Source organism: Callospermophilus lateralis, chromosome 17 (genome assembly GCF_048772815.1).
Source record: "Callospermophilus lateralis isolate mCalLat2 chromosome 17, mCalLat2.hap1, whole genome shotgun sequence".
Lineage (NCBI taxonomy): Eukaryota > Metazoa > Chordata > Mammalia > Rodentia > Sciuridae > Callospermophilus > Callospermophilus lateralis.
In genome coordinates, this window is record NC_135321.1 from 47,778,647 (window position 1) to 47,798,503 (window position 19,857).

At 33.6% G+C, this 19,857-nt stretch overlaps 1 protein-coding gene across 1 annotated transcript in view; it reads right to left on the minus strand.

The window, feature by feature from the left end:
• The window catches only part of Greb1l (GREB1 like retinoic acid receptor coactivator), a 250,854-nt gene that overhangs the window by 125,024 nt on the left and 105,973 nt on the right, over positions 1–19,857 (minus strand). The window contains exon 3 of the mRNA XM_076837400.2: positions 4,089–4,198. The gene's annotated coding sequence lies outside the window, so the exon portion shown is untranslated. The remainder of the gene's footprint in view (positions 1–4,088; positions 4,199–19,857) is intronic.

Here is a 19,857-nt window from a genome sequence, read left to right on the forward strand (position 1 = left end):
AGTGTTTTATTTCGCTTCTATTCACCCTCCTTGCTGGAAATCTTTAGAAAATGCAAACAGATTAAAAGATAATTTTTCAACTTCTTTTAATAGTTCTGTACATTTAAATTGGAACGAATCCATTTCAATAGCTTCTGAAGCCAAAAATACTTTATATACTGAGATCAAAATCCAGCCCTAGTAACTTAATTCTAAAATTTGCCATTTTTAGTAATATTTACTGATACTCAATGTGTTATTATAGAAATAATTACTGCAATATGCCAACTAATTTCATAACAACTATTGAAAACTGTCATAATTACAAGATGAAATGCAATGCTATTTTTCCCTTTATAACAAAGAGTTACATGTTACTACTGGAAATCTTTACTTTCTTCCTTGAAATGCCAGAAATTCTTCTGTAAAATAAACACATCTTGTCAAGACTCTCTGGAACTAGTATAATTACCAGAGGCAATCCCTGTGTAAGATCAAAGAAGCAAAACAATAATAGGCAACGTGTGACCTCTACCATGTCACCAGAGACCAATTTTTCAACAGGGAAAAGAGTCAATAATCCAGAACAGAAAACATTAAATAACGAGAAATGCTTCCAAACTGTGGCTCACCACATCCATCAAGGCAGCCACAGAGAGAATTTAATCTCTATGGTTTCAGAGAACAAACTTCTGGGGATTTATCACAACAATCATTAAAATCTGCATAAAACACTAGAGGCAAAAACTAACTTCTCAAATGCAGAGTACAATTTCAAAAGATACTACTACAATAATTTTTTGAATTTCAACTGATATTTTAGTGGAAAAGGCATAGAAAACTATACATTTTTCACATAACCCACCTAATTTCTCTAACTATCCACATACAATTTTCCCATGATTGTTTGGAAAGTGGGATAGTATTAACCAGATAAACATAATTAGTAGTAATGCCTCAACCACTTTTACAGGGTTTTTTGGGTTTGTACTGTTTGTTTTTGGTGGATTGCTAAATCCGAAACAGTCCTATTTGTAATGCACTTGGATGACTAAGAATTACGAGAGTGCTGGGCTGGGGTTGTTGTAGCTCAGTGGCAGAGCGCTTGCCTCACTTGTGGAAGGCACTGGGTTCGGTTCTCAGAACCACATAAAAATAAAATAAAGGTGTTGTGTTCATCTACAACTAAAATATATATATATATTTAAAAAGAAGAATTATAAGAGGGCAAAGAGGGATAAATTCAGGAGTGACAATCAGTAACGACAGTAAAATAGAAATACATCTAAAATTGGCTTTTAAAAAACACTGCACATCCAATTGTGCTTTTAGAATCACAAAATTCACCAATTTTTCTAGGGTACTACTGCCCCACAGCTATCTTCTTTCAAACCAGATGAGTTGGGAGCCTTATAAATTGTATCTAAATTGTTTAACTTGTGAAACACATGATCTGCTGTAATTTAAAAGAAAAAGCACTGGAAATTCAAAGCAACTATGAACAGTATTTTCTTATCGGGATTGGTTCCTACTACTCCTTTCATCTTTCCATTCTGTCTTCTGCCTGTCTATCCATCTTTTTATCTTATTAACATTGCTAATTGTATTTGTCAGTTTTGCCACAATTTCAATGCTACTTAAAACAGCTTTGGGTTTTCTCTACGCAATTATCAGTCACTACACTTAGGTTTCTAAATTAGTTGTTGAAAGGTGCTTTAATCTTGAGAAAATAACACACAGTGTGCTAAGCTTCACATTTATGTGTATGTTCCTTTCATGGAAGTATTTATTTTAAAAGGATTGAAAACAATCACATACATTATTAATAGATACATTAATTGCAACTGTGATACTAATTTATAAATTAGAAAATGTTTAACAAAGCCTATATAGTAAGGTCTTCATCATTTTATCTTTTTTCCATACTATACATTTTGGCATATATACTTTCTATATATGTATATATACATATATGCAATGTATAAATTGTATATCAAAATATTGCTAAATCCCTCCATTAGTCTCCTTTCACTACTCATTTGCCAGGTGGCTAACACCTTTCTAAGCTATTCACAATCATATAAGTGGTCTCCTGAGGTCATGAACTGTGACAAACAGAACTTTCACAACTTGTAGATTTTTCCCTCCTTCTCTATTTCATTCCAAACAGAAAAATTCTATTATTATATTGCTTTTTACCTCCCAAGGTGCTGAGATTGAACTCAGGGCCTCTCGTATGCTGCTGGGCAAGTGCTCTACCACTGAGCTCCATCCCCAGCCCTACAGTACTTTACTTATTTGCTATTCTTGACTCTGACATTGATTTTCTTCTACAAAATGTATGAGAAACACATTTAGTGAGAAACACAAGTTTAAGGTTAGTCATCCACTGATACCCCCCATATATCAATTATCCACAACTTAATTTAAAAATTCATCATCCATAAGGTGGGGGGTAGGTAGTTCAGTGGTAGAGCACTTGCCTAGCATGGGTTCAATCCCCAGAATCACTGAAGAAAAATTAAAAAAAGATCTGTAAGCCAGAAACATTACACTTCGTGTGCCATTTATTTCCTTTATAAATTAAATTCAAAAATACCTTTTTACAGAATTGACACATTTTGAAATTTTTAAGGTTTAATAATACATTGTGTATGGGTAAGATCAAAAGTAGGTAAAATTATTTTTAAATTAGTGTAAACTCATTTGTTACTCTCACCCCCCACTTTCTGCTCCTAGGAAAGAAAAAGGTGATATTTCAGCAGTGCAGAATTCTTCACTGAGACTGAAACATTAAAATGATAAATATTTTGGAAAGTAAAGTACACTTAAACCCACACTGTTCTTTCGGTCCTATATTGACTCTTACAGTCATTGCCAACATTTGGTAAAGATTATCCTTCCATTAGATAAAAGTGAGCATTCCTTAGATAAATCAGGAGTTTTTGCCATGAGACTCATAAAACCTTTTCACAACACAGATTTTCAAGAGAATCCTTTAAGGTTTTAGGAGGCTGCTCCCTTTACTAAGTAACAAAATACACCCCATGGTGTCTCACTGACCCCACTCAGCTGTCCTTTGACCTCGTCAATTGTTGGAGCCTAACTCCAGGGCCCACAGAATTTGCCTCCCATATCAAAAAGGCTAATGTTGCTTCCTCCCAGCACCTGGTGAAACAAAATGCAACAGTTCTCTCCTCTCTCTTGCCTCCTCCTTTCCCTCTCGGACCATTTTCCAGATGTTCCAGACCCAAATGTTAAGCTAACACTAGGTTTCAGCATCTGCGTGGTCACCATGAAGGAACAAACAGGGACCAGGCTGAAGTGGCAATGACCCTCTTGTTCTTTCTGGCCTCAAAAGGATACAGCAGGTCATAAAAGAGGAAAAGATCTTTGGCCTCTCTTGGAAATGCCAGGCTATTTAAGCACATTGTAACTTCCAAAAGGAGAGACACAGTCTTGGATTATGTCCCTTATGATAGAGAAGAGTTACCTAAAAGAGTAACCCTAAATTCTCAGGCCCAAGCAAGTTTTTGATTTTTGTTGACATAGAAGGAGAGGGGGGTGGGAAAAGCAGTGTCACTTTTTTCCTTTGCTGAACTAAAAGTCTTATGTAATTCCATATACATCATAATTAGAAAATATATAGATATTTCTCCTTCCTAAATTCCAGTAAAAAATTCTTACAGAATCTTGATAACAGACATCTCAGGATAGTGTTATATGAGACAGATATTAAGTATATGTAGTTACTAGGAAGTTTGGGTTTTTCTGCAGAAGCCCAATCTAGAAATTCCTCATTAGAAAATTTGAAATATAAAATCACAACAAAGGGGAATCAAAAGCTGAATTCTTATTTTCTTAGTTTAGGTATACATGAAATATAGAGGTTGTTGTAGGGGGAAAAACATGGCTACGTTTTGTTGTGGGAGTAGAAAGGTTGAGGAGGAGAAAAGCAAACACAGTGCAGGGGAAGTAGCAGTTCATAGAAATATCTGCTTAACCAGTTTAAGGACCAAACACATTAGCATTATGTAAATTCTAAATATACCTTCCTAAAACAAATTTGATCTTGAAAAATTGATGGGACATAATTAAGTGTACAATACCTTGGTTTGTTTATTAACATTTTTGAATCATGTTCATGATTAAGTTGGACAGTCAACACTTCCAGGGAGCTTGTTGCCTAGAATATAACTTGCTTAGGGCTTTTTTTAACCTGTGAAAATATAAAAACAAAATATATATGTACATACACATACAAACAGTTAATTTCCAAATGCTTTATATTCTATAATTATCTATAATTCCACAAAAATAACAATTAGAAATAAGTAAGTATCAAAGTCTTATACAACTCCATATACATCACAACTGGCAAATTTACAGATATTTCTTCTTCCTAAATACTCACCAAATAATCCCTCCTGATTATATGTACTTAAAAATATTTTCTGTTGTTTGTAAGATTCTGCCCCCACTGAACATAAGTTGAATAAGTCTATCTATTTTGTATTTTTGATAAACATTACCATAATTGTAGGATGCCCACAGAATATTTTTATTTTAGGAATGAAATTAGTATAAGGCAATTTTCTTATTCTAAGGCGTTTTGAGTGTTTTATAATCCCTGACATCTAGTCAAAATTAATCTACTCAACTGTCAAAAATGTGAAAACATGGGCTGGGGCTGGGGCTGGGGCTGGGGCTCAGTGGTGGAGTGCTCACTGCATGAGGCACTGGGTTCGATCCTCAGCACCACCTAAAAATAAAATAAAGATATTGTGTCCACCTAAAACTAAAAAGTAAATTTAAAAAAGTGAAACATAACATCAATAGAAATTATTTTTCTTTTTGTAATTAATGGTTTAATTTCCAAGAAGAAAGTCTGCAAGCAGAAAAAGACCTACTGTTTCCTACCCTCTTGAGCATTGTTCTTAGAAGATGTTAATTATAATTACATATAGTTCATTGAAAACTAGTGTGCCTATTATTCTCTTCACTAAATAGATTATGGTCCATATAAACTATTGCATGGAAAATTTGGAAATATAAGAATGAAGTGAAATAAAACTATCTCATAGATTTTTATGTATAATTTAGAAGTATTTCTAGTCCTTTGTTTCTGTGTCTAAAAAGAAAACAAAAGATTTTTTTAAGAATGTACTAATTTTAATGTAAATATTTATAGCACTAAAATATTTAAAGAACTGTTACCTTATGTTTTCTAAAGAAATGGTATTTGTTTTACTTTCTGATATGCCAACTTAAGAGAAAAGAACCACTAAAAATTCTGGATTAAAAACCTTTATCTTACCTCTCTTACTGTCAGAAGGATGTCTTCACGCAAAAGAATAATTAAAAATGCAGAACCTAGATTTTCAAATTCACATACTTCCCACTCACACACAAGTAGACATCTTTTCTGAGTCAGGAGGAACCTTGCTACCTACAGGCGAACCCAATATTACCCCATATGGTCAACAAGGTCAAACTGCATTACTGCTAGTGAAAACTATATGACTCCACAAGGACCTTAATGATTTATTTTTTTAAAAAAGGTCAGTAATCCAATTCCAATAGCTTTGGAGTCTAAAATTGCTAATTTTTGGCCACGTGCTACACACTTCACCTGCAAGTAATGACATTTTTGTATTTTCTTCTAATTACACTCAAAGCTAAGACCTTTGGCCCTCGGCCACAGACCCCTATTCAGGCTGCACACATTCTCTTAAACGACCTGATCCTTTGTTGTCACTCTTACTCTTTCATCTATTATTTACACCCATAGAGAAGGAAGATACTCTACCATTTGTATAGCTTAAAGCTTCTAATCATCTTAATTTCTTTGCCTTTCAACGTATGGTCTTTTTCATGGACAATGCCAAAAGTTTGACAAAATCATTTTTTTTTCCCAATTACATTGTCCTCTTTCCCCTTTTTTTTTTTATGCCCCAACTAACATCCTTTTCTGTTCCTTGTCATACACAGAAGGGACTTTGTATCAGCCAGGATTTACAAATTTTGACCTTCACCAACAAAATGAGTGCAACACAAATCTCCAATTTGTTCTGATCAATAACACTTATATTTTTTTCTTTGATCAAAGAGTCCATTAAATGAAATCAGAGGTTACTTGAAATAATTTAAAATCTGCCCCCTGCCTCCTTTAAGCATAAGCATAGAATTTTCAGGATTCCCCTACAAAAATACCAAAAGTCATTCAGAAAAGAGCAAAGATGTTAGTGAAATGACCAAAACTTTTCAAACATTTTACTATCTACAATTATAAACCTAAAAGTTCAATTTTAATCTAATTTTAAAATGTTTTCAAAGATTACTAACCCTTCACACAGCAAAATCCTCATACAAAACATTCTCTATTATTATTGTTATTTCCCAACACTTTTCCCAGACTTAAAAAAAAAAAAAATCTGAACACATTTTACAAATCTGAAGTACAGAATCGTTTACCATGATGCAGATGTCCTCCTCAGATCACGATAGCCACCAAAAGATTCTGACTCCCAAGATGTTTATAAAACGACATCTGATCCATCTTTGCTCTCTTCCTCTATTGCTCAGCTTACTCTTGATTTCTAACAGTGTTTCCTTGTTGTCTGTCCTCTCTGCAGACCCTGAAACCCCTTGTCTTTTCTTATTTTCACCATTTGCTTCAACCAGCAGTTCACTGGAGACCCATCCATCTTGTAATGCCTAAAGTGACAGATGCTCTCAGGAACGACCACACTGCTGAGTGAACAAAAGATAACATCACCTCCAGGAACTCCAGAGAGAAATACAACTGCAACCTTAAGACAGGAGCTGACTTGACAGACATTGGACCATAAACCTCTTCTAAGCGAGAAAGAAAACAATTGCCACACACACAAAAAAAATCTGACACAATCAAAGGCAGAAAAGAGTGATTATTTGTGGATTGCCTTTTCACTCTGTAACTCACTTTCCACCCCCCCTCAATGCTTTTATATTGGGGCAATTCACTGGCCAAGAGGCAAGAAAAGTTCTTGGGAAAAGAAGCCTCTCTCAAGTATCTCTTATTTTATTCAACAATATCCAAAGTGAAATTCATTCACATGTGTTTCAGGAAATCTAAGACTTGGATTCGGCATTCTTAAACCTGACCCTTCTCGTTTGCATAAAGCAATATCTGGACTTAGCAATGCTGACTCAATGCTACTGCTATGAGAGACACACGCATGCTTTGCAAATTAAAAACACATTTGAAATTAAAAAGCAATGTGTGGCACAATGTCAACAATATGTGCAGCTCATTAAAAAAACAACAACAAAAAAACCTCACTATTCACCATTCATTCATCAGACAACCTCCAACTTGGGTTAAAAAGACAGTGAACAAGAGGATTCTGGGAAGGACAGATCTCTCTTCTAACAAAGAGAAGGTCATATGAACATCTCCCAGTCACAAACTAATGACAGGGAAGCTGTAGATGCAGAGGACTCTGCCTCATGCCATCTAGGGCTTTGGATTTTGTTGTTTACAGCATCTTATTTAAAATCATCCTATAGCAGTAGAAAATAAATAGAACTCTAATATTTAGATATTGAAAAGAAAAAAAATCTGTAGAACACAAAAGCAAAAACCAAGATGGAGGTCAATTAAAAACATTGTGTGATCAATGTCAATTATGGAGATTAACAACCGATTTTTTTTTTTTTTTTTTTAATAATAGACATTGAGTGACACAGAAGAAAAGCTCTGTTGCAGGGAAATATGTTAACATTCTTTAAAAGGACACACAATGCAAATATATATGTATGTTATATTCCAAGAGTCAAAATGCTCAAGAAAAGTTCCAACAATAATATTTCTAAGAAAAAATATGAACATTTACCGTGGCACTTGTTTAGTAAAAATATTTTAATTTTTCTTTAAAAGTTTTGCACACAAAACCTTTAAGTTTGCACACAGTAGTTTTTCCTTGGAATCAATGACTCCTTCCACCCATTTTCCCCCTCTTAAATATATATACGTATATGTAAAATTTAAATGACATTTATCTACTAATTATTTGGGGTGGGTAAAATAAAATTTTCCAACTTGATAAGTCAACATATCTCTTATTTAAACATTTTTTATGCCTCTCCTAGTTCCTCAAACATTTCAGTGTATCTCTACAAATAACACAGTAACAATATTTCACAATCTCATAATTTTCCAGTTTTTTAAATTCGCATTTATTTTGTACACATAGAATGTATATAAAAAATAAAATGATATGTACAATTATATAACCCAATGGAAAAGGTTAACCTTATAGAATGTTCATTTCTTTAAAAAAGAAAATTGTTCTTGATATGGACTTGATCTTTAACTAGAAGACTTCGTTTGAACAAAAACCTAAAATAATGGATCAAAACTTGATTCAAAAGTATCACATTTCTCAACATTCTCAAATTTTGGCATTAATACCAAGAGAGAGACATGACCTTGAAATGACAGCTCCATTGCAGAAGGCTCAAAAAAAAAAAAAAAAACAATTAAATTATCTACTTTTAAACACAATAGGATCAATATGCATGCAGGAAAAGTATACCCCTGTGGAAAGTTCTTATTGCCTGACTGATCAAAAACAAAACAAAACTTTTCTTTTTTAAGGGCCCTTTCCAGATCACAGTCAGTGCCAGAAATCCACACAGGAAAAAAATCCATCAAAATGAAGCCCTAAAAGGGTTTACCCTTCACCATCCTATTTGCACTTCAAAACCCTGTTAGTCCTTCAGTTAAACCCTAGGGCTGAACCATTTCAATAATAAGAGAGGTGGCCAGCAGTGATTTATCTCCCATTTGGCTTCTGGACAGAGCTATAATGTCTAGGAAGCTTCCCTTCCCTGACTTAAACCCTCCCCCAGGCCTCTACCTTGCGTTGTGCAGCCTGGGATCTGCAATAGCTTACAATTAGAATCAAGAACTGTCTGTAACTCAAGATTTGGGCACATTTTCTTGGCAATAATTTCACAAAATAGAATGTTTCTAAGTAATCAGAGCATCACAAATACCATGTTAAACTGGAGGTTCTTTTTTGTTAAAGCTGAAGCAGAAAAGAAACTTCTGTCTTCTCACGTATGTTAATTGTTATCAGGACTTTTTAAACTTTTCCCAGTTTATACCTTGATATCCTTTGTTTGAACCACATTAGCCAACTTCCTGCAGTGTGACATTCATCTAAATTTAAAACCTTGCTTGCACTGTAAAATGTTTTATCAAATCCAAAAAAGTAGAGTTTTCACAGGTCACAGACTCCTGGGTCAAAAAGACCTAAAATCAGTTATCAGACCACTAAGATTCAACTGATTTATTCTACCCTTGTTATCAAATATGTACTATAATGTCACCCCACATACACTTCTCTCTAGTCAAACACACACTGTTCGCTGTTAGCAGTTATTTAAATTAGGTTCCAAAAGTTATCAAATGTGAAATATAGTGAAGTTATTTCTTAAAAATAGAGGACATTTTGTTACTAGGTGTTACTTTTCTATTTCATAATTATGTTCACTTGCTTCCTAGGGAAGAGTATAAAAAGAGCATGCATTCTTTTTCCTACCTGTTCATTTTTTCTGTTTGATTTAAATGAGAGGACTTAATTTTTCTAATTGATTCTGATAAGTTCCATCTAAATGCCATATTAAAAACCTGACCAAATGATTCCTATAGTGATTACAATAGTACAACTTGAAAATTTTCAAGCTATTTCACTAATTTACAAATTTAGAGACTCCAAAAATAAGTGTATTTCATTTACTCCTAATAGCAGTTAACAAAATCTTAAGCATAAGACTGATAATCTTAAGTATATGACTGATAATTTAAAATATAAAAAGTGCAAATTTTAGTCAATTGACAATAAAAATCATTTGTTTTGAAGTCATTTATCAATTAAAAATTACATTTCAATTATTAAAAAATTCACATTCTTATACCTCATAAGCAAATTTTTTTCATTTTCAGAAATTTAAATACCACAAACTCTAGAAAAACCAATCCTTTTAGCAAATGACTATTACATGCTACCAGATCAATGACTTATATTTGAGATGACATAAAAATTCAAACTATATAAATTAAACTAGGAAAAATAAGCAAATAAAAACCTAAGGGACATGAATTTTTATATTACTTAAGTGAACTTTAGCTTTAATAACATTGAGAAAAATAAATTTCTTAACCTACTGCAGGAAATTAAAAAAAAAAAAGCTTTCCTCAGAGAATCAACAAAAGTAACTGATCCATCACAGAGGAAATATTCAATCTTCATTAAATATTTAGTCAGTGCAATAGACTGGTGGTTGCTATTCAGACCCCTCAAAGAAGAAATAGTTCCTGTGTGGTTGGAATCATGTCTTGGGAGAAGTGAATGGAGATGAGACAGGTCCTCAAGTCATGACACTACGAAATGACAGAAAACTGGAGACATGTTATGAAATGTATATTACTACTTTGAAATCTGATACCAAGGAAAGTGATACCTAAGGGAATATTAACATTAACAAGATTTGACTGGGTATGCAATTTGATTTCCTATTAATGTAGCACAATACAATTTTCACATTTAAGATATATAGTTTCCAACTCTGATACTCAACCGTTGCCTCTCTTCTGGGTCTGTTTCCTTACCCATAAAATGAGGAGGGAATTAAAAGTAATACACTTCTAGACTGAAAACAATATGTTGGTCTCTGCAGATAATATGATCTTATATGTGGAAAAACCTAAGACTTCACCAAAAATATTTCACAATAGATTCAGCAAAATTGATACAAAGAATACAAAATTGACACTAAAAAATCAGTACCATTTATTTTTCTACACATTAACAATACACTATCAAAAAGAAATGAATAAATCATCCCACATATATTAGCAACAAAATAAAATGAGATATTTAGGAATAAATTGAACCAAGGAAATGAAAGATCTGCACATTATGAACACCAATTAATAAAATTGACTCAAATAAATAAAGGCATACAATGTTCATGAATTGGAACAATTAATATTGTCAAAGTGCCTATATTACTCAAAGTAATCTATAGAACCAATACAATCCCTATCAAAATTCCAATGATATCCTTCACAGAAGTAGAAAAACCAATCCTATAATTTGCATGGAGCCACAAGAGATCCTGAATAGCCAAATTAATCTTCTGCAAAAAAACAAAAAAGTTTGGAGGTATTAGAAATACCTGACTTCAAAATTTACTGCAAAGCTGTAATAATCCAAACAGCATGGTACTGACATAAAAACAAACACACTGATATAAAAATAAGCCAATGGAACTAAATAGAGAGCTTAGAAATGAATCTATGGAGCTGGAGTTGTAGCTCAGTGATAGACTGCTTGGCTAACGTGTGAGGCACTGGGTTTGATTCTTAGGACCACAAGTAAGTAAATAAACTAAAGGCCCATTGAAAACTTTAAAAAAAATCTTTAAAAAAAAGAAATAAATTTATATATTTACCACCAATTGATTTTCAACAAAGATTCCAAGAATACACAATGAAGAAAAAACAGTTTCTTCAATAAATAGTTCTGGGAAAATTGGATATCCCCATGCAACAAATAAAAATAACATAAAATTAGACTTTTATTTCACATCATATACAAAAATCAACTCAAAATGGGTTTAAAACTTAAATGTATGATCTGAAAGTGTGAAACTACAAGAAGAAAACATAGAGGAAAAGTTCCCAGACAATGGCCTGGGCAATAGTTTTTTTTGGATATGACTCCAAAAGCATAGGCAACAAAAGCAGAAATTGGCAAATGGAATTATATCAAACTAAAAAGCTTTTGCACAACAAATAAACCAATCAAGAGAGTGAAGATACAACCTATAGAATGGGAAAATATTTGTTAAACCATACTTCTTTAATTTTTGGTACCAAGAATTGAACTCAGGGACACTTGATCATTGAGCCACATCCCCAGTCCTATTTTTAATTTTATTTAGAGACAGGGTCTCACTGAGTTGCTTAGCGCCTTGCTGTTGCTGAGGCTGGCTTTGAACTCACGATCTTCCTGCCTCAGCCTCTGGGATTACAGGTGTGTGCCACTGTGCCCAGCAAACCATATATTTAATGAGGAATTAACCCAAAATATATGAGGATCTAAAAAAAAAAAAGAAAGAAAGAAACAAAGAAAGAAAAAGAAAGAAAAGAATAGCAAGAAAACAATTTGACTAAAAAAAATGGGCAAAGAAATTGGATATTTCTTAAAAGAAGACATACAAATGACCAACAGGTATGTGAAATGCTCAGTATCACTAATCACCAAGGAAATGCAAATTAAAACCACAATGAGATACCACCTCACGCCTATTATCAAAAAGGTGAAAGATATCAAGTGTTGAAGAGGATGTGATCAAAGCGAACCCTTGCATACTGAAGGTGGGACAGTAAACTAATATAGTCATTATAGGAAACATTATGCAGGTTCCTCAAAAAATTCAAATAAGAACTACCTTATGATCCAGTAGTTCAATCAGTGGTTGTCAGTATCTCCCCTTATCCATAGTTTCACTATTTGCAGTTTCAGTTACCCACTGTCAACCTCAATCTGAAAATTTTCCTGGGCAGGGGTTGTAGCTCAGTGGTAGAGTGCTTGCCTTGCATGCGTGAGGCCCTGGGTTCGATCCTCAGCACCACATAAAAATAAAATAAAGATGTTGTATCCACCTAAAGCTAAAAAATAAATATTAAAAAAATTCTCTCTCTCTCTCCTCTTTTAAAAAAAATGAGGTGATATGCTAACTTGCTTGATTGAGCCATTCTACAATGTATACATATTTCAAAACATCACAGTATATACATATATATATGGAAACATACATTTTTATATAATATATATGTATATATGTATGTGTGAATATAAATATAGATATATTACCATGGGGGTAATGAAAAAAAGGAAGTGATCACAATCACAGCAACAACCACAAAGATAATACCTAGGAATCATCTTCCCCCACCCCTCCCCAGTGCTGCTGGGGATCAAACCCAGGGCCTCTCACATGTTAGGCCACCAATGAGCTACATCCCTAACCCTGATACCTAAGAATCCTAATGACACATAAGCGATAACATTCTTTTTGCATTACCAAACTTCATTGTGTGATTTGAGTGAAAACTTGCATACATCGAGAAATATGCTTGGCTAATTAAAGAGATATTCTTCAACATAGTAGCACTCAAAAATATTCTCTGAATAACTTAGTAATGTATTGTATAGGGCTGGCAAAAAGATGGGAAGCTCATTGATTACAGTCCAAAAAGACTATTAACATTGAGGCATTATAATAGGATAAAAAGGACAAATTAGGCCTGGGATTGTGGCTCAGTGGCAAGTGCCTCCTGCCTGTGAGACACTGGGTACAATCCTCGGTACCACATAAAAATAAATAAATAAAATAAAGGTATTGTGTACATCTACAACTAAAAATTTTTTTTTAAAAGGATAAATTATTCATTTAATGATTCTATAATAATGATCAATAATTTTAAAAGTAACCATTAAGAACACCTAAAATAAATTCCAGAGAGAACAATAGATTAAATTTAAATGTCTATACACAAATATATTTATACACCCATCCATGTCAACCATATAAAAACTAAGAGGAAATAGAATTAATTATTTATTGCCTGGCATGGTGGCACATATCTGTAAGTCCAGCTACTTGGGAGGTTGAGGCAGGAGAATCGCAAGTTCAAAGCCAGCCTGGGCAACTTAGAAAGACTATCTCAAAGTAAGACAATTTTTAAAAAGGCCTGTTGATGCACCTCAGTGGTAGAGCACTTGCCCTGGTCTAATCCCACACAAAAAAGAATTGTTTTGTACTGATATTTATAACATCCAATATCAATATTTATTGTGCTATCATAGTGAGAGATTAGCTTTCTTAGACTATAGTCACAAAGGAGAAGACAGAAAAAACTGACTAGTAAAAACCTAAAGCTTTTTTTGTATGTTTAGCATTGAAAACAAAAAAATTAATAAATGATCAATTAAGAAAAATGTTTCTAATAGAAAGAGTTAATGTTTATTATGAATACAATAAAGTAAAACATTAATACCCCCAACCTTGAGAACAACATAATAGTCCAACACAGAAAAATGGTTAAGCACATATATTAACAGTGATAACTGCTACCCATGTACCTTGTAAACACTGGCTCATTAAATACACAAATCCATCCATAAGTACAATACTATATGAAGTGTATTTTTTGGCAGGGGCAGGGGTACTAGGGATTGAACTCAGGGGCACTCAACCACTGAGCCATATCCCAGCCCTTTTTTGTATTTTATTTAGAGACACGGGTTTTTTTTTTTTTTTTTTTTGTATAGCACCTCAGGGTTGCTGAGGCTAGCTTTGAACTCCTGATCACCCTGCCTCAGCCTTCAGAGCCGCTGGGATTACAGGCGTGTACCACCACACCCCACAAGAAGTATATTTTTGACATATAAACATATTCATAATGTATGAAATGGAAAATGTTATAAAAGCAATGTTGTCCCATTTGAAGGAAAAAACATAAAAATAACCGAATAAAATAAAGGAATAAAGATATAAATCACATTATAATGGGTAAAATGATTATGGGATATTTGTTTCCTTTAGGTTTATCTTTGTTTCCCAAATTTCTACAATGAAGTTGTTTCTTTAAAAATCTAAGCACACTGCAAACTTAGTGAAACCCTATATCTTTATTATTACTAATCTTACTGACTTTGCACATCTGATGTTGTAAAACCCGACTTTCTCCTTTGACGATACCTTTCACGTCAGTAAGTTTATTAGGTAAGTGCACAGTGACAAATACAGTTTATGAATGTTCACATAGTAAAGACTGTAAGTAAATATTACAACTTGATTTTAATATGCCTTCATATATCATTTTTACTATCATAAGCTAGTGAATCTTTTAAATTTATGCATAACAGCCTGTTTATGTAGCTTCAGAAGAACTTTCCATGATGATATAGGAAGTAGTCCAGAACTCATAGTCCCTACAATAAAACACAAATTATACACTGTAGTGTTTGACAACTTTTATTCATTATCTTTCTGTACCTATTTAAGCTGATCTTCATCACACAGATCTTTTGCTATCAACTTGATTTTATTGATCTCCTCCAAAAATTAGCCCATATCCATTTCTGTGCCCTTGTTCAAGTGGTCTATCTCACTTCCTCGCTTGACTTTCAGCCAGTCTTAACCCTTTTCTTACTTTGCTCATATTTAGCTTTCTCCTTATAACTCCACATCATGTAGCATTGTTCTGGGGACATACGGTTGGCACTTCAGAAACAAAAATATCATTAAACTATTTGCAATGTAAAACCTACCTATATTGAATCATTAGGGAAATCGTGTCTCTGTAGCTGTTTAAACTAAATATTTCTATTTTAAATATTTAAAAATTTCTTCCTTTTAATGTTTTCAGATAGATGATATATTTACCTGATTAAAAACTCTAGAAGTTGAGAGGATTCTGGACATTTCCAAATCCAAACAAAGAAATGACAAATGTCTTAGGTGACAGATATGCCAATTACTCTGCTCTGATTATTACATGTTGCATACATATATGGAAATGTCATATGGACGTGAAACCCCATAAATAGGTATAATTATTATGTGTCAATTAAAAGTATAGGTATATTTCAAAAATATAATGAATGAGGTGAGAAAAACATACTTATTCAAAAAATCTAGAAGTAGGAAAGATACTAAAGAGTGTTCCTTTAAACCTTTGTCCTACAATCTCCCCTCACAGGAAACCACTTTTATTATTTTGTTTAAAATATATCCATTATATTTTTATAATGTGTATGTATAAGCAAGGACAAAACAGATACACTGTTTTGCATCTTACTTTAAATTAAAAAATATTTTGGAGGGCTGGGGATATAACTCAGTGGTAGAGCATTTGCCTAACATGCACAAGGCCCTGGGTTCAATCCCCAGCACCATAAAAAAGAAGAAGAAGGAAAAAAAATATTTTTGGAGATCTTTCTATACAAGTGCATGAAGATATTTCTTATTCTGTTTCATGGCTTCAAAGAATCCACTGACATGTATATACCACAATTATTTTAAAGTCATCCCTTAATGATGAACACTTGGTTTCCAATCTTTGTTATTTCTAAAGGTAATATAATAATCAATCCTGCATTAATACACAACAATTCTGCACTTGTTGGTTAAATTTCTTAGAAATGAAATTGCTGAGTCAAAGAAAATATTCAGTTTTAATTTTGTTAAATATCGCCAAACTGCCCTCCATAAGGATTGAAACAATTTTTACTCCCATTAGCAATTTATATATGCCCCAACCTTTATCAATGTAGAATATTATTTATCTTTGGATCTTTGCCAATCTGACAAATGAAAAATGATATCTCAATGTAGTTCTAATATTAATTTCTCTCATGAATGAAATAAAATATTTTTTCAGATATTTAAAAGCCCCTATATTTTTTCCTGAAATGGTCATTCTTCATTTTTCTGATTGTTGGTGTCATTATTGATTTATAGGAGCTCTTTATATAAGGAATTTTATTTTCTGGCTTCAAGTTGCAACATTTTCCTTAATTTTGCCAGAAGCTTTGACTTTTAAATGTGCTTATGCTGTTCATTGTCATTTTTCCACGCAGTTTTAATATTTATTTATATAGTGGGACTAGGGTCTTGCACATGCCAGGCTAGTACTCTACCATTGAGCAACCCAACCCCCAGCTTTTATGTTTATGCAACTAGACTTACAATTCATAATATGTTAAACAGTTGTACAGAAACACAGAACTCACTTTAGCTAAGTAATCTTACATAAAAAATCTATATAAATTAGTGTTATATTTCCTAGAGGCCCTAAGAAAGCAATGAAATAGAATAGAGGGAAAGATATATGAATTAAAAAAAAACTATCTAATAAATAGAATCCCCAAAGATTTTTTTTTTAATTTAAAAAAAGAAATTCTTAAGCTTTGTCAGTTTATTGCTTATCTTGTAAGAAGAACAAAACACATTTTCCACCCTGCCCATTCTCTCTTGCTATTAAAAGCGGAAGAAACCCAGACTCCACTCCTCCTACCTCCATACAGTGGAAGAGAAGAACAACCAAGAAGATGGGTCTGAAGTAGAAGGCAGGAGCCTCAACTTCCACTATCAGCCCTTTCTCTACCTCCTACAAAGGTTCTACCACTTGTGTTTAATTCCACTCCTGAAAAACGTGATTCAAACAGCTGTTTCTTCTTGTCTTTCCTGGTGACCCCTACATCTCCATCATTAACTATAAAATATTTTCTGAGTTTCTGCTCCCAAATTAGAAATGTCTACAGAACATTACTTTTGTGTTCTGCTAGCCCCTCAATTTCAATATGTCAACACAACATGTCCAAAATTTATATGTTTAAAACAAAACTCATTATGACTAGAGCAAAAGTTACCCAGATTCCCTGATTTCATAATTTTATTTACACAAAAACTGTGAACTATACTAGGAATGATAATAAAGACCATCCCTACTCTCAAAGGGATCCCAGTCTAGAAGTTACGGCAGATCCATAAATGAGTAAGTGTCTAACAGAAATAAGAACAAAGTACTATCAAAGCTCAGAGAATGTAGCAACTCTGGAGAAACGGAGACAACATCAGAGAATCAGACAACATCAGACAAAAAAAAAAAAAAAAAGAGGAGATGATTAAAGGAATCAGATCCTAGAGAGGGTAGAAAATTGAGAGAGGAACAAAGATGGACGTCACACATTGATAACAGAACCACAAGACTCAAGCCCTGATGGTAGCCAAGATACTTCAGTGGCCTTTGACATCACCTCCTAACTTTAGGAGGGAAAGACAGAAATGTCTAACTTCTAGTCTAGTGTTTCCTGCCATTTGCAGACAAAGGTAATTGGTACAGAAAGAAGAATGTTAGAAGAGTAAGAATAAGCAAAAAACTCTTAAAAACATGAAGACATGAAATAGCACAGTATGACTGCAGGCTCTCTGGCATTGCCAGTTAGCACTGAGCTTGTCTTCAGTTGCCCCCGGATGTGCCCGTTCCTTCAGATGTCAGAAGTCAGGTGAAAACAGAAAAAAATAATTTCTCTGCCAGTTTCCTCCCAAGCTGGAAAATTGTCAGTGTGTTCCACTCTTCTGTTTTTCTCTGAAGGGAGAAGCCATGGGTTGGTTGTTCATTTTGTAAATGCTGCCCCTGAAGAAAATTGGATTGTTGGCTTGAAGGAACAACCATCACCCGTGAAAAAGTTTTACTCACCTGCTGTATTTAGTTTTGAGCTTGCCTGGGCTGCTGTGACAGATTTGGGAGTTCTCCTACAGGCAGTGTGGACTGGATCTTGTTCAGTTGGTGTCTCTCTAAGGGAACTGGATAGGGGCTTTCTCTTTGTAACCTTTCTGATGATACCTGGGCTCTACCTTCACTTTTTATGCCTTAAAAATTTGTATCTTTTTTTAAAAAAAAATCTGTATATATAATTATAAAATTTTATTCTTATACATTTAAGTTGATTTTTGCCTATCGACTATTTAAAATCAAATTTATTGAACATTTGTACTGATTTTTATTATTTACCCATATATTTTTTATGTATGCAAGCACATGATCTATGTCATTATTGTCTCATCTTAGTCCCCAAAGTAGCATTTTCCTCTTTTTTCTTTAATATTTATTCTTAAGTTTCAGGTGGACACAATATCTTTATTTTATATTTATGTGGTGCTGCTGCTCAAACCCAGTGCCTTGTGCATACTAGGTGATCGCTCTACCACTGAGCCACAACCCCAGCCCCACATTTTCCTCTTTTTACCACTAAATATATTGACCAAAGTTCTTTTATAGATACTGTTCGTTAAATATAAGGATGTTCTCCTCGATTCCTAGTGTGATAAAGCGCTTTTTCATAAAGAGATATTAAAATTTTTTTCAAATGCTTACTCTTCATCACTTAAAATAACTATCATTTTTTTTAAAAAATTTATGTATTATGTAATAATGCTATGTAATCTTAAATAATTTAATGTTAATATAATAAAATGCATTAACTTATAATGTTAACAAAAGAAAGAAATAGCACAGTATGTTCTGAAGATGAGACTCTAACCAACCTGGCATTACTAAGCTCTTGGGTGTGAGAAAGGGAAGGGTAGGAAGGGAAGATGAAAATGTACGCACAGGTATTAGGAGTTGAGAGACTCAATCCTGTAAATCCAAAGTAGCCATACAAGGGCATTAAGCAAAAGAATGACATGTTCCCATTTCAGCTTTGAAGAGATTCCTTCAATACGAGTCTGGAAGACACTCATAAAGAGCAGATGGGAGAATGTTCATGTACTTTACATAATAGTCCTGGCGAGAGATCATGGGTGCAGTTACTGCAGGAATACACAGAGGACAGGATGAACCAGAGTCATATTTAGGGACTGAATCAGTAGGAGTGACTGATGACATGGAGAAGTGAAGAAAAAACCTGAGTCTCTACCTTGAATTTTGTTTTGTCCATCTCCATCATTAGTGGCTTAATCCAGGCACCCACTACCTCAGTTACTCATCCAACAAATAGTAAATATTCACTAAGTGCCTTCTTTGCATCAGATCCTGAAGACACAAAAGTGAACAAACTGGAAACGGTCTCTGCACTTACAGATCTTAGTTAAGGACTCAAGTTACCAATGCTTCACCTCCTACATCTTATTTAATCCCCAGGAATGTCCTATAAGTACTATTATTGTCTCTATTTTTCAGATGAAATAACTCAGACAAGATTTGCTGAAGATTACATAGCTAACTGATAAGTGGTGGTGCCAGGA